Source organism: Pleurodeles waltl, chromosome 4_2 (assembly GCF_031143425.1).
Source record: "Pleurodeles waltl isolate 20211129_DDA chromosome 4_2, aPleWal1.hap1.20221129, whole genome shotgun sequence".
Taxonomy (NCBI): Eukaryota; Metazoa; Chordata; class Amphibia; order Caudata; family Salamandridae; genus Pleurodeles; species Pleurodeles waltl.
The window spans coordinates 456,480,971-456,496,539 of record NC_090443.1 but is presented as its reverse complement, the minus strand read 5'-3'; positions in this window follow the sequence as shown (position 1 = coordinate 456,496,539).

Sequence of the window (15,569 nt, the reverse complement as noted above, 5' to 3'; positions counted from 1 at the left end):
GGATTTACCACTGGGATCAGAGAAGCAGCAAGTAGCACTGCGTAGGGGACTTAGAATGAAGACTTACAGATGGGTACAGATAAGTCTCTTGCAGCATTGTCTACAACACTTAGAATGAGAAATTACCAGCACTGCCTAGAGGACTAAGAGTGAGGAACTACCACAGGGACCAGAGAAGCAGCTAACAGTTCTGACTAGAGGCCTTATAATGAGAAATCACTGATGGGACCAGAGGAGCAGCACGTAGCACTGTCTATAGGTCTTAGAATGAGGAATTACCACTGGGACCAGAGAAGCAGCTAACATCACTCCCTAGAGGACTTAGAAGGAGGAATTAACCCAGGGAGCAGAGAAGCATCTGCAGCATTGTCTACAGGACTTAGAATGAGGATTTACCACTGGGATCAGAGAAGCAGCTAGTAGCACTGCGTAGGGGACTTAAAATGAAGACTTACAGATGGGTACAGAGAAGTCTCTTGCAGCATTGTCTACAACACTTAGAATGAGGAATTACCAGCACTGCCTAGAGGACTAAGAGTGAGGAACTACCACAGGGACCAGAGAAGCAGCTAACAGTTCTGACTAGAGGCCTTATAATGAGAAATCACTGATGGGACCAGAGGAGCAGCACGTAGCACTATCTAGAGGACTTAGAATGAGTAATTACCACTGGGACCAGAGAAGCAGCTAACATCACTCCCTAGAGGACTTAGAAGGAGGAATTACCCTAGGGAGCAGAGAAGCATCTGCAGCATTGTCTACAGGACTTAGAATGAGGATTTACCACTGGGATCAGAGAAGCAGCAAGTAGCACTGCGTAGGGGACTTAGAATGAAGACTTACAGATGGGTACAGATAAGTCTCTTGCAGCATTGTCTACAACACTTAGAATGAGAAATTACCAGCACTGCCTAGAGGACTAAGAGTGAGGAACTACCACAGGGACCAGAGAAGCAGCTAACAGTTCTGACTAGAGGCCTTATAATGAGAAATCACTGATGGGACCAGAGGAGCAGCACGTAGCACTGTCTATAGGTCTTAGAATGAGGAATTACCACTGGGACCAGAGAAGCAGCTAACATCACTCCCTAGAGGACTTAGAAGGAGGAATTAACCCAGGGAGCAGAGAAGCATCTGCAGCATTGTCTACAGGACTTAGAATGAGGATTTACCACTGGGATCAGAGAAGCAGCTAGTAGCACTGCGTAGGGGACTTAGAATGAAGACTTACAGATGGGTACAGAGAAGTCTCTTGCAGCATTGTCTACAACACTTAGAATGAGGAATTACCAGCACTGCCTAGAGGACTAAGAATGAGGAATTACCACTGGGACCAGAGAAGCAGCTAACAGTTCTGACTAGAGGCCTTATAATGAGAAATCACTGATGGGACCAGAGGAGCAGAACGTAGCACTGTCTAGAGGACTTAGAATGAGGAATTACCACTGGGACCAGATAAGCAGCTAACATCACTCCCTAGAGGACTTTGAAGGAGGAATTACCCCAGGGAGCAGATAACCAGCTGCAGCACTGTCTAGAGGATGTAGAATGAGTACTCACCACTGGGACCAGAGAAGCATCTGCAGCATTGTCTACAGGAGTAAGCATGAGGAATTACCACTGCGACCAGAGAAGCAGCTTGCAGCATTACCTAGAGCACTTAGAATGAGGAATTATTGTCGGGACCATAGAAACAGCTGCCAGCACTGCCTAGAGGGCTTACAATGAGGCATTTCTGATGGGTCCAGAGAAGCAGCTAGCAGCACTATCTCGAGGACTTAGAATGAAAATTACCACTGGGATCAGAGAAGCAGCTAGCAGAACTGTCTACATGACTTAGAATGAGGAATTACCACTGGGATCAGAAAAGCAGCTAGCAGCACTGTCTAGAGGACTTAAAATGAGATATTACTAATGGGACCAGAGAGGCAGCTTGCATCATTGTCTGGAGGACTTAGATTGAGGAATTAACAACAGAACCAGAGAAGCAGCAAGCAGCACTTCCTAGAGGACTAAGAATGAGGAATTACCGCTTGAAACAATGTAGCAGATACAGCACTGCCTAGAGGTCTTTGAGTGAGGAATTGCTACTGGGACCAGAAATGCAGCTGCAGCATTTTCTACAGGACTAAGAATGAGGAATTATCACTGGGGCTAGGGAAGCAGTTATCAGCACTGTCTATAGGACTTAGAATGAGGAATTACCACTAGTACCCGAGAAGCAGCTAGCAGCACTGTCTAGAGGACTTAGAATGAGGAATTATTGTCGGGACCAGAGAAGCAGCTGCCAGCACTTCCTAGAGGGCTTACAATGAGGAATTTCTGATGGGTCCAGAGAAGCAGCTAGCAGCACTATCTAGAAGACGTAGAATGAGGAATTACCACTGGGATCAGAGAAGCAGCTAGCAGAACTGTCTACAGGACTAAGAATGAGGAATTTCCACTGGGATCAGAGAAGCAGCTAGCAGCACTGTCTATAGGACTTAAAATGAGGAATTACAGATGGGTACAGAGTAGAAGCTTGCAGCATTACCCAGAGCACTTAGAATGAGGAATTATCATCGGGACTGGAGAAGCAGCTGGCAGCACTGCCTAGAGGACTTAGAATGAGGAATTTCTGACGGGTCCAAATAATCAGCTAGCGGCACTGTCTACAGTATTTAGAATGAGGAATTACCACTGGGATCAGAGAAGCAGCTAGCAGCACTGTCTAGAGGACTTAGAATGAGTAATTACAGATGGGCACAGAGGAGCAGCTTACAGCATTACCTAGAGCACTTAGAATGAGGAATTATCATTGGGACCAGATAAGCAGCTAACATCACTCCCTAGAGGACTTTGAAGGAGGAATTACCCCAGGGAGCAGATAACCAGCTGCAGCACTGTCTAGAGGATGTAGAATGAGTACTTACCACTGGGACCAGAGAAGCATCTGCAGCATTGTCTACAGGAGTAAGCATGAGGAATTACCACTGCGACCAGAGATGCAGCTTGCAGCATTACCTAGAGCACTTAGAATGAGGAATTATTGTCGGGACCATAGAAGCAGCTGGCAGCACTGCCTAGAGGGCTTACAATGAGGCATTTCTGATGGGTCCAGGGAAGCAGCTAGCAGCACTATCTAGAGGACTTAGAATGAGAAATTACCACTGGGATCAGAGAAGTAGCTAGCAGAACTGTCTACATGACTTAGAATGAGGAATTACAACTGGGATCAGAGAAGCACCTAGCAGCACTGTCTAGAGGACTTAAAATGAGATATTACTGATGGGACCAGAGAGGCAGTTTGCAGCATTGTCTGGAGGACTTAGATTGAGGAATTAACAACAGAACCAGAGAAGCAGCAAGCAGCACTTCCTAGAGGACTAAGAATGAGGAATTACCGCTGGAAACAAAGTAGCAGATACAGCACTGCCTAGAGGACTTTGAGTGAGGAATTGCTACTGGGACCGAAATGCAGCTGCAGCATTTTCTAGAGGACTAAGAATGAGGAATTATCACTGGGGCTAGGGAAGCAGTTAGCAGCACTGTCTATAGGACTTAGAATGAGGAATTACCACTAGTACCCGAGAAGCAGCTAGCAGCACTGTCTAGAGGACTTAGAATGAGGAATTACAGATGGGCACAGAGAAGCAGCTTGCAGCATTACCTAGAGCACTTAGAATGAGGAATTATTGTCTGGACCAGAGAAGCAGCTGGCAGCACTTCCTAGAGGGCTTACAATGAGGAATTTCTGATGGGTCCAGAGAAGCAGCTAGCAGCACTATCTAGAAGACGTAGAATGAGGAATTACCACTGGGATCAGAGAAGCAGCTAGCAGAACTGTCTACAGGACTAAGAATGGGGAATTACCACTGGGATCAGAGAATCAGCTAGCAGCACTGTCTAGAGGACTTAAAATGAGGAATTACAGATGGGTACAGAGAAGAAGCTTGCAGCATTACCTAGAGCACTTAGAATGAGGAATTATCATCGGGACCAGAGAAGCAGCTGGCAGCACTGCCTAGAGGACTTAGAGTGAGGAATTTCTGACGTGTCCAAATAATCAGCTAGCGGCACTGTCTACAGTATTTAGAATGAGGAATTACCACTGGGATCAGAGAAGCAGCTAGCAGCACTGTCTAGAGGACTTAGAATGAGTAATTACAGATGGGCACAGAGGAGCAGCTTGCAGCATTACCTAGAGCACTTAGAATGAGGAATTATCGTTGGGACCAGAGAAGCAGCTGGCAGCACTGCCTAGAGGACTTAGAATGAGCAATTTCTGATGGGTCCAGAAAAGCAGCTAGCAGCTCTATCTGGAGGACTTAGAATGAGGATTTACCACTGGGATCAGAGAATCAGAAAGTAGCACAGCGTAGAGGACTTGGAATGAGGAATTACAGATGGGTACAGAGAAGTCGCTTGCAGCATTGTCTAGAGCACTTAGAATGTGGATTTACCATTGGGACCAGAGAAGACGCTAGCAGCACTGTCTAGAGGTCCAAGAATGAGGAATTACCACTGGGACCAGAGATGCAGCTAACATCACTCTCTAGAGGATTTAGAAGGAGAAATTACCGAAGGGAACAGAGAAGCATCTGCAGCATTGTCTACAGGACTTAGAATGAGGATTTACCACTGGGATCAGAGAAGCAGCTAGTAGCACTGCGTAGGGGACTTAGAATGAAGACTTACAGATGGGTACAGATAAGTCTCTTGCAGCATTGTCTACAACACTTAGAATGAGGAATTACCAGCACTGCCTAGAGGACTAAGAATGAGGAACTACCACAGGGACCAGAGAAGCAGCTAACAGTTCTGACTAGAGGCCTTATAATGAGAAATCACTGATGGGACCAGAGGAGCAGCACGTAGCACTATCTAGAGGACTTAGAATGAGGAATTACCACTGGGACAAGAGAAGCAGCTAACATCACTCCCTAGAGGACTTAGAAGGAGGAATTACCCCAGGGAGCAGAGAAGCATCTGCAGCATTGTCTACAGGACTTAGAATGAGGATTTACCACTGGGATCAGAGAAGCAGCAAGAAGCACTGCGTAGGGGACTTAGAATGAAGACTTACAGATGGGTACAGATAAGTCTCTTGCAGCATTGTCTACAACACTTAGAATGAGGAATTTCCAGCACTGCCTAGAGGACTAAGAGTGAGGAACTACCACAGGGACCAGAGAAGCAGCTAACAGTTCTGACTAGAGGCGTTATAATGAGAAATCACTGATGGGACCAGAGGAGCAGCACGTAGCACTATCTAGAGGACTTAGAATGAGTAATTACCACTGGGACCAGAGAAGCAGCTAACATCACTCCCTAGAGGACTTAGAAGGAGGAATTACCCTAGGGAGCAGAGAAGCATCTGCAGCATTGTCTACAGGACTTAGAATGAGGATTTACCACTGGGATCAGAGAAGCAGCAAGTAGCACTGCGTAGGGGACTTAGAATGAAGACTTACAGATGGGTACAGATAAGTCTCTTGCAGCATTGTCTACAACACTTAGAATGAGAAATTACCAGCACTGCCTAGAGGACTAAGAGTGAGGAACTACCACAGGGACCAGAGAAGCAGCTAACAGTTCTGACTAGAGGCCTTATACTGAGAAATCACTGATGGGACCAGAGGAGCAGCACGTAGCACTGTCTATAGGTCTTAGAATGAGGAATTACCACTGGGACCAGAGAAGCAGCTAACATCACTCCCTAGAGGACTTAGAAGGAGGAATTAACCCAGGGAGCAGAGAAGCATCTGCAGCATTGTCTACAGGACTTAGAATGAGGATTTACCACTGGGATCAGAGAAGCAGCTAGTAGCACTGCGTAGGGGACTTAGAATGAAGACTTACAGATGGGTACAGAGAAGTCTCTTGCAGCATTGTCTACAACACTTAGAATGAGGAATTACCAGCACTGCCTAGAGGACTAAGAGTGAGGAACTACCACAGGGACCAGAGAAGCAGCTAACAGTTCTGACTAGAGGCCTTATAATGAGAAATCACTGATGGGACCAGAGGAGCAGCACGTAGCACTATCTAGAGGACTTAGAATGAGTAATTACCACTGGGACCAGAGAAGCAGCTAACATCACTCCCTAGAGGACTTAGAAGGAGGAATTACCCTAGGGAGCAGAGAAGCATCTGCAGCATTGTCTACAGGACTTAGAATGAGGATTTACCACTGGGATCAGAGAAGCAGCAAGTAGCACTGCGTAGGGGACTTAGAATGAAGACTTACAGATGGGTACAGATAAGTCTCTTGCAGCATTGTCTACAACACTTAGAATGAGAAATTACCAGCACTGCCTAGAGGACTAAGAGTGAGGAACTACCACAGGGACCAGAGAAGCAGCTAACAGTTCTGACTAGAGGCCTTATAATGAGAAATCACTGATGGGACCAGAGGAGCAGCACGTAGCACTGTCTATAGGTCTTAGAATGAGGAATTACCACTGGGACCAGAGAAGCAGCTAACATCACTCCCTAGAGGACATAGAAGGAGGAATTAACCCAGGGAGCAGAGAAGCATCTGCAGCATTGTCTACAGGACTTAGAATGAGGATTTACCACTGGGATCAGAGAAGCAGCTAGTAGCACTGCGTAGGGGACTTAGAATGAAGACTTACAGATGGGTACAGAGAAGTCTCTTGCAGCATTGTCTACAACACTTAGAATGAGGAATTACCAGCACTGCCTAGAGGACTAAGAATGAGGAATTACCACTGGGACCAGAGAAGCAGCTAACAGTTCTGACTAGAGGCCTTATAATGAGAAATCACTGATGGGACCAGAGGAGCAGCACGTAGCACTGTCTAGAGGACTTAGAATGAGGAATTACCACTGGGACCAGATAAGCAGCTAACATCACTCCCTAGAGGACTTTGAAGGAGGAATTACCCCAGGGAGCAGATAACCAGCTGCAGCACTGTCTAGAGGATGTAGAATGAGTACTCACCACTGGGACCAGAGAAGCATCTGCAGCATTGTCTACAGGAGTAAGCATGAGGAATTACCACTGAGACCAGAGAAGCAGCTTGCAGCATTACCTAGAGCACTTAGAATGAGGAATTATTGTCGGGACCATAGAAACAGCTGCCAGCACTGCCTAGAGGGCTTACAATGAGGCATTTCTGATGGGTCCAGAGAAGCAGCTAGCAGCACTATCTCGAGGACTTAGAATGAGGAATTACCACTGGGATCAGAGAAGCAGCTAGCAGAACTGTCTACATGACTTAGAATGAGGAATTACCACTGGGATCAGAAAAGCAGCTAGCAGCACTGTCTAGAGGACTTAAAATGAGATATTACTAATGGGACCAGAGAGGCAGCTTGCATCATTGTCTGGAGGACTTAGATTGAGGAATTAACAACAGAACCAGAGAAGCAGCAAGCAGCACTTGCTAGAGGACTAAGAATGAGGAATTACCGCTGGAAACAATGTAGCAGATACAGCACTGCCTAGAGGTCTTTGAGTGAGGAATTGCTACTGGGACCAGAAATGCAGCTGCAGCATTTTCTACAGGACTAAGAATGAGGAATTATCACTGGGGCTAGGGAAGCAGTTATCAGCACTGTCTATAGGACTTAGAATGAGGAATTACCACTAGTACCCGAGAAGCAGCTAGCAGCACTGTCTAGAGGACTTAGAATGAGGAATTATTGTCGGGACCAGAGAAGCAGCTGCCAGCACTTCCTAGAGGGCTTACAATGAGGAATTTCTGATGGGTCCAGAGAAGCAGCTAGCAGCACTATCTAGAAGACGTAGAATGAGGAATTACCACTGGGATCAGAGAAGCAGCTAGCAGAACTGTCTACAGGACTAAGAATGAGGAATTACCACTGGGATCAGAGAAGCAGCTACCAGCACTGTCTATAGGACTTAAAATGAGGAATTACAGATGGGTACAGAGTAGAAGCTTGCAGCATTACCCAGAGCACTTAGAATGAGGAATTATCATCGGGACCGGAGAAGCAGCTGGCAGCACTGCCTAGAGGACTTAGAATGAGGAATTTCTGACGGGTCCAAATAATCAGCTAGCGGCACTGTCTACAGTATTTAGAATGAGGAATTACCACTGGGATCAGAGAAGCAGCTAGCAGCACTGTCTAGAGGACTTAGAATGAGTAATTATAGATGGGCACAGAGGAGCAGCTTACAGCATTACCTAGAGCACTTAGAATGAGGAATAATCGTTGGGACCAGATAAGCAGCTAACATCACTCCCTAGAGGACTTTGAAGGAGGAATTACCCCAGGGAGCAGATAACCAGCTGCAGCACTGTCTAGAGGATGTAGAATGAGTACTTACCACTGGGACCAGAGAAGCATCTGCAGCATTGTCTACAGGAGTAAGCATGAGGAATTATCACTGCGACCAGAGATGCAGCTTGCAGCATTACCTAGAGCACTTAGAATGAGGAATTATTGTCGGACCATAGAAGCAGCAGGCAGCACTGCCTAGAGGGCTTACAATGAGGCATTTCTGATGGGTCCAGAGAAGCAGCTTGCAGCACTATCTAGAGGACTTAGAATGAGGAATTACCACTGGGATCAGAGAAGTAGCTAGCTGAACTGTCTACATGACTTAGAATGAGGAATTACAACTGGGATCAGAGAAGCACCTAGCAGCACTGTCTAGAGGACTTAAAATGAGATATTACTGATGGGACCAGAGAGGCAGTTTGCAGCATTGTCTGGAGGACTTAGATTGAGGAATTAACAACAGAACCAGAGAAGCAGCAAGCAGCACTTCCTAGAGGACTAAGAATGAGGAATTACCGCTGGAAACAAAGTAGCAGATACAGCACTGCCTAGAGGACTTTGAGTGAGGAATTGCTACTGGGACCAGAAATGCAGCTGCAGCATTTTCTAGAGGACTAAGAATGAGGAATTATCACTGGGGCTAGGGAAGCAGTTAGCAGCACTGTCTATAGGACTTAGAATGAGGAATTACTACTAGTACCCGAGAAGCAGCTAGCAGCACTGTCTAGAGGACTTAGAATGAGGAATTACAGATGGGCACAGAGAACCAGCTTGCAGCATTACCTAGAGCACTTAGAATGAGGAATTATTGTCTGGACCAGAGAAGCAGCTGGCAGCACTTCCTAGAGGGCTTACAATGAGGAATTTCTTATGGGTCCAGAGAAGCAGCTAGCAGCACTATCTAGAAGACGTAGAATGAGGAATTACCACTGGGATCAGAGAAGCAGCTAGCAGAACTGTCTACAGGACTAAGAATGGGGAATTACCACTGGGATCAGAGAATCAGCTAGCAGCACTGTCTAGAGGACTTAAAATGAGGAATTACAGATGGGTACAGAGAAGAAGCTTGCAGCATTACCTAGAGCACTTAGAATGAGGAATTATCATTGGGACCAGAGAAGCAGCTGGCAGCACTGCCTAGAGGACTTAGAATGAGGAATTTCTGACGGGTCCAAATAATCAGCTAGCGGCACTGTCTACAGTATTTAGAATGAGGAATTACCACTGGGATCAGAGAAGCAGCTAGCAGCACTGTCTAGAGGACTTAGAATGAGTAGTTACAGATGGGCACAGAGGAGCAGCTTGCAGCATTACCTAGAGCACTTAGAATGAGGAATTATCGTTGGGACCAGAGAAGCAGCTGGCAGCACTGCCTAGAGGACTTAGAATGAGCAATTTCTGATGGGTCCAGAAAAGCAGCTAGCAGCTCTATCTGGAGGACTTAGAATGAGGATTTACCACTGGGATCAGAGAATCAGATAGTAGCACAGCGTAGAGGACTTGGAATGAGGAATTACAGATGGGTACAGAGAAGTCGCTTGCAGCATTGTCTAGAGCACTTAGAATGTGGATTTACCATTGGGACCAGAGAAGACGCTAGCAGCACTGTCTAGAGGTCCAAGAATGAGGAATTACCACTGGGACCAGAGATGCAGCTAACATCACTCTCTAGAGGATTTAGAAGGAGAAATTACCCCAGGGAACAGAGAAGCATCTGCAGCATTGTCTACAGGACTTAGAATGAGGATTTACCACTGGGATCAGAGAAGCAGCTAGTAGCACTGCGTAGGGGACTTAGAATGAAGACTTACAGATGGGTACAGATAAGTCTCTTGCAGCATTGTCTACAACACTTAGAATGAGGAATTACCAGCACTGCCTAGAGGACTAAGAATGAGGAACTTCCACAGGGACCAGAGAAGCAGCTAACAGTTCTGACTAGAGGCCTTATAATGAGAAATCACTGATGGGACCAGAGGAGCCGCACGTAGCACTATCTAGAGGACTTAGAATGAGGAATTACCACTGGGACCAGAGAAGCAGCTAACATCACTCCCTAGAGGACTTTGAAGGAGGAATTACCCCAGGGAGCAGATAACCAGCTGCAGCACTGTCTAGAGGATGTAGAATGAGTACTCACCACTGGGACCAGAGAAGCATCTGCAGCATTGTCTACAGGAGTAAGCATGAGGAATTACCACTGCGACCAGAGAAGCAGCTTGCAGCATTACCTAGAGCACTTAGAATGAGGAATTATTGTCGGGACCATAGAAACAGCTGCCAGCACTGCCTAGAGGGCTTACAATGAGGCATTTCTGATGGGTCCAGAGAAGCAGCTAGCAGCACTATCTCGAGGACTTAGAATGAGGAATTACCACTGGGATCAGAGAAGCAGCTAGCAGAACTGTCTACATGACTTAGAATGAGGAATTACCACTGGGATCAGAAAAGCAGCTAGCAGCACTGTCTAGAGGACTTAAAATGAGATATTACTAATGGGACCAGAGAGGCAGCTTGCATCATTGTCTGGAGGACTTAGATTGAGGAATTAACAACAGAACCAGAGAAGCAGCAAGCAGCACTTGCTAGAGGACTAAGAATGAGGAATTACCGCTGGAAACAATGTAGCAGATACAGCACTGCCTAGAGGTCATTGAGTGAGGAATTGCTACTGGGACCAGAAATGCAGCTGCAGCATTTTCTACAGGACTAAGAATGAGGAATTATCACTGGGGCTAGGGAAGCAGTTATCAGCACTGTCTATAGGACTTAGAATGAGGAATTACCACTAGTACCCGAGAAGCAGCTAGCAGCACTGTCTAGAGGACTTAGAATGAGGAATTATTGTCGGGACCAGAGAAGCAGCTGCCAGCACTTCCTAGAGGGCTTACAATGAGGAATTTCTGATGGGTCCAGAGAAGCAGCTAGCAGCACTATCTAGAAGACGTAGAATGAGGAATTACCACTGGGATCAGAGAAGCAGCTAGCAGAACTGTCTACAGGACTAAGAATGAGGAATTACCACTGGGATCAGAGAAGCAGCTACCAGCACTGTCTATAGGACTTAAAATGAGGAATTACAGATGGGTACAGAGTAGAAGCTTGCAGCATTACCCAGAGCACTTAGAATGAGGAATTATCATCGGGACCGGAGAAGCAGCTGGCAGCACTGCCTAGAGGACTTAGAATGAGGAATTTCTGACGGGTCCAAATAATCAGCTAGCGGCACTGTCTACAGTATTTAGAATGAGGAATTACCACTGGGATCAGAGAAGCAGCTAGCAGCACTGTCTAGAGGACTTAGAATGAGTAATTATAGATGGGCACAGAGGAGCAGCTTACAGCATTACCTAGAGCACTTAGAATGAGGAATAATCGTTGGGACCAGATAAGCAGCTAACATCACTCCCTAGAGGACTTTGAAGGAGGAATTACCCCAGGGAGCAGATAACCAGCTGCAGCACTGTCTAGAGGATGTAGAATGAGTACTTACCACTGGGACCAGAGAAGCATCTGCAGCATTGTCTACAGGAGTAAGCATGAGGAATTACCACTGCGACCAGAGATGCAGCTTGCAGCATTACCTAGAGCACTTAGAATGAGGAATTATTGTCGGGACCATAGAAGCAGCAGGCAGCACTGCCTAGAGGGCTTACAATGAGGCATTTCTGATGGGTCCAGAGAAGCAGCTAGCAGCACTATCTAGAGGACTTAGAATGAGGAATTACCACTGGGATCAGAGAAGTAGCTAGCAGAACTGTCTACATGACTTAGAATGAGGAATTACAACTGGGATCAGAGAAGCACCTAGCAGCACTGTCTAGAGGACTTAAAATGAGATATTACTGATGGGACCAGAGAGGCAGTTTGCAGCATTGTCTGGAGGACTTAGATTGAGGAATTAACAACAGAACCAGAGAAGCAGCAAGCAGCACTTCCTAGAGGATTAAGAATGAGGAATTACCGCTGGAAACAAAGTAGCAGATACAGCACTGCCTAGAGGACTTTGAGTGAGGAATTGCTACTGGGACCAGAAATGCAGCTGCAGCATTTTCTAGAGGACTAAGAATGAGGAATTATCACTGGGGCTAGGGAAGCAGTTAGCAGCACTGTCTATAGGACTTAGAATGAGGAATTACTACTAGTACCCGAGAAGCAGCTAGCAGCACTGTCTAGAGGACTTAGAATGAGGAATTACAGATGGGCACAGAGAAGCAGCTTGCAGCATTACCTAGAGCACTTAGAATGAGGAATTATTGTCTGGACCAGAGAAGCAGCTGGCAGCACTTCCTAGAGGGCTTACAATGAGGAATTTCTGATGGGTCCAGAGAAGCAGCTAGCAGCACTATCTAGAAGACGTAGAATGAGGAATTACCACTGGGATCAGAGAAGCAGCTAGCAGAACTGTCTACAGGACTAAGAATGGGGAATTACCACTGGGATCAGAGAATCAGCTAGCAGCACTGTCTAGAGGACTTAAAATGAGGAATTACAGATGGGTACAGAGAAGAAGCTTGCAGCATTACCTAGAGCACTTAGAATGAGGAATTATCATCGGGACCAGAGAAGCAGCTGGCAGCACTGCCTAGAGGACTTAGAATGAGGAATTTCTGACGGGTCCAAATAATCAGCTAGCGGCACTGTCTACAGTATTTAGAATGAGGAATTACCACTGGGATCAGAGAAGCAGCTAGCAGCACTGTCTAGAGGACTTAGAATGAGTAGTTACAGATGGGCACAGAGGAGCAGCTTGCAGCATTACCTAGAGCACTTAGAATGAGGAATTATCGTTGGGACCAGAGAAGCAGCTGGCAGCACTGCCTAGAGGACTTAGAATGAGCAATTTCTGATGGGTCCAGAAAAGCAGCTAGCAGCTCTATCTGGAGGACTTAGAATGAGGATTTACCACTGGGATCAGAGAATCAGATAGTAGCACAGCGTAGAGGACTTGGAATGAGGAATTACAGATGGGTACAGAGAAGTCGCTTGCAGCATTGTCTAGAGCACTTAGAATGTGGATTTACCATTGGGACCAGAGAAGACGCTAGCAGCACTGTCTAGAGGTCCAAGAATGAGGAATTACCACTGGGACCAGAGATGCAGCTAACATCACTCTCTAGAGGATTTAGAAGGAGAAATTACCCCAGGGAACAGAGAAGCATCTGCAGCATTGTCTACAGGACTTAGAATGAGGATTTACCACTGGGATCAGAGAAGCAGCTAGTAGCACTGCGTAGGGGACTTAGAATGAAGACTTACAGATGGGTACAGATAAGTCTCTTGCAGCATTGTCTACAACACTTAGAATGAGGAATTACCAGCACTGCCTAGAGGACTAAGAATGAGGAACTTCCACAGGGACCAGAGAAGCAGCTAACAGTTCTGACTAGAGGCCTTATAATGAGAAATCACTGATGGGACCAGAGGAGCAGCACGTAGCACTATCTAGAGGACTTAGAATGAGGAATTACCACTGGGACCAGAGAAGCAGCTAACATCACTCCCTAGAGGACTTTGAAGGAGGAATTACCCCAGGGAGCAGATAACCAGCTGCAGCACTGTCTAGAGGATGTAGAATGAGTACTTACCACTGGGACCAGAGAAGCATCTGCAGCATTGTCTACAGGAGTAAGCATGAGGAATTACCACTTCGACCAGAGATGCAGCTTGCAGCATTACCTAGAGCACTTAGAATGAGGAATTATTGTCGGGACCATAGAAGCAGCTGGCAGCACTGCCTAGAGGGCTTACAATGAGGCATTTCTGATGGGTCCAGAGAAGCAGCTAGCAGCACTATCTAGAGGACTTAGAATGAGGAATTACCACTGGGATCAGAGAAGCAGCTAGCAGAACTGTCTACATGACTTAGAATGAGGAATTACCACTGGGATCAGAGAAGCAGCTAGCAACACTGTCTAGAGGACTTAAAATGAGATATTACTGATGGGACCAGAGAGGCAGCTTGCAGCATTGTCTGGAGGACTTAGATTGAGGAATTAACAACAGAACCAGAGAAGCAGCAAGCAGCACTTCCTAGAGGACTAAGAATGAGGAATTACAGCTGGAAACAAAGTAGCAGATACAGCACTGCCTAGAGGACTTTGAGTGAGGAATTGCTACCGGGACCAGAAATGCAGTTGCAGCATTTTCTACAGGACTAAGAATGAGGAATTATCACTGTGGCTAGGGAAGCAGTTAGCAGCACTGTCTATAGGACTTAGAATGAGGAATTACCACTAGTACCCGAGAAGCAGCTAGCAGCACTGTCTAGAGGACTTAGAATGAGGAATTACAGATGGGCACAGAGAAGCAGCTTGCAGCATTACCTAGAGCACTTAGAATTAGGAATTATTGTCGGGACCAGAGAAGCAGCTGGCAGCATTGTCTACAGGAGTAAGCATGAGGAATTACCACTGCGACCAGAGATGCAGCTTGCAGCATTACCTAGAGCACTTAGAATGAGGAATTATTGTCGGGACCATAGAAGCAGCTGGCAGCACTGCCTAGAGGGCTTACATTGAGGCATTTCTGATGGGTCCAGAGAAGCAGCTAGCAGCACTATCTAGAGGACTTAGAATGAGGAATTACCACTGGGATCAGAGAAGCAGCTAGCAGAACTGTCTACATGACTTAGAATGAGGAATTACCACTGGGATCAGAGAAGCAGCTAGCAGCACTGTCTAGAGGACTTAAAATGAGATATTACTGATGGGACCAGAGAGGCAGCTTGCAGCATTGTCTGGAGGACTTAGATTGAGGAATTAACAACAGAACCAGAGAAGCAGCAAGCAGCACTTCCTAGAGGACTAAGAATGAGGAATTACCGCTGGAAACAAAGTAGCAGATACAGCACTGCCTAGAGGACTTTGAGTTAGGAATTGCTACTGGGACCAGAAATGCAGCTGCAGCATGTTCTACAGGACTAAGAATGAGGAATTATCACTGTGGCTAGGGAAGCAGTTAGCAGCACTGTCTATAGGACTTAGAATGAGAAATTACCACTAGTACCCGAGAAGAAGCTAGCAGCACTGTCTAGAGGACTTAGAATGAGGAATTACAGATGGGCACAGAGAAGCAGCTTGCAGCATTACCTAGAGCACTTAGAATTAGGAATTATTGTCGGGACCAGAGAAGCAGCTGGCAGCACTTCCTCGAGGGTTACAATGAGGAATTTCTGATGGGTCCAGAGAAGCAGCTAGCAGCACTATCTAGAAGATGTAGAATGAGAAATTACCACTGGGATCAGAGAAGCAGCTAGCAGAACTGTCTACAGGACTAAGAATGAGGAATTACCACTGGGATCAGAGAATCAGCTA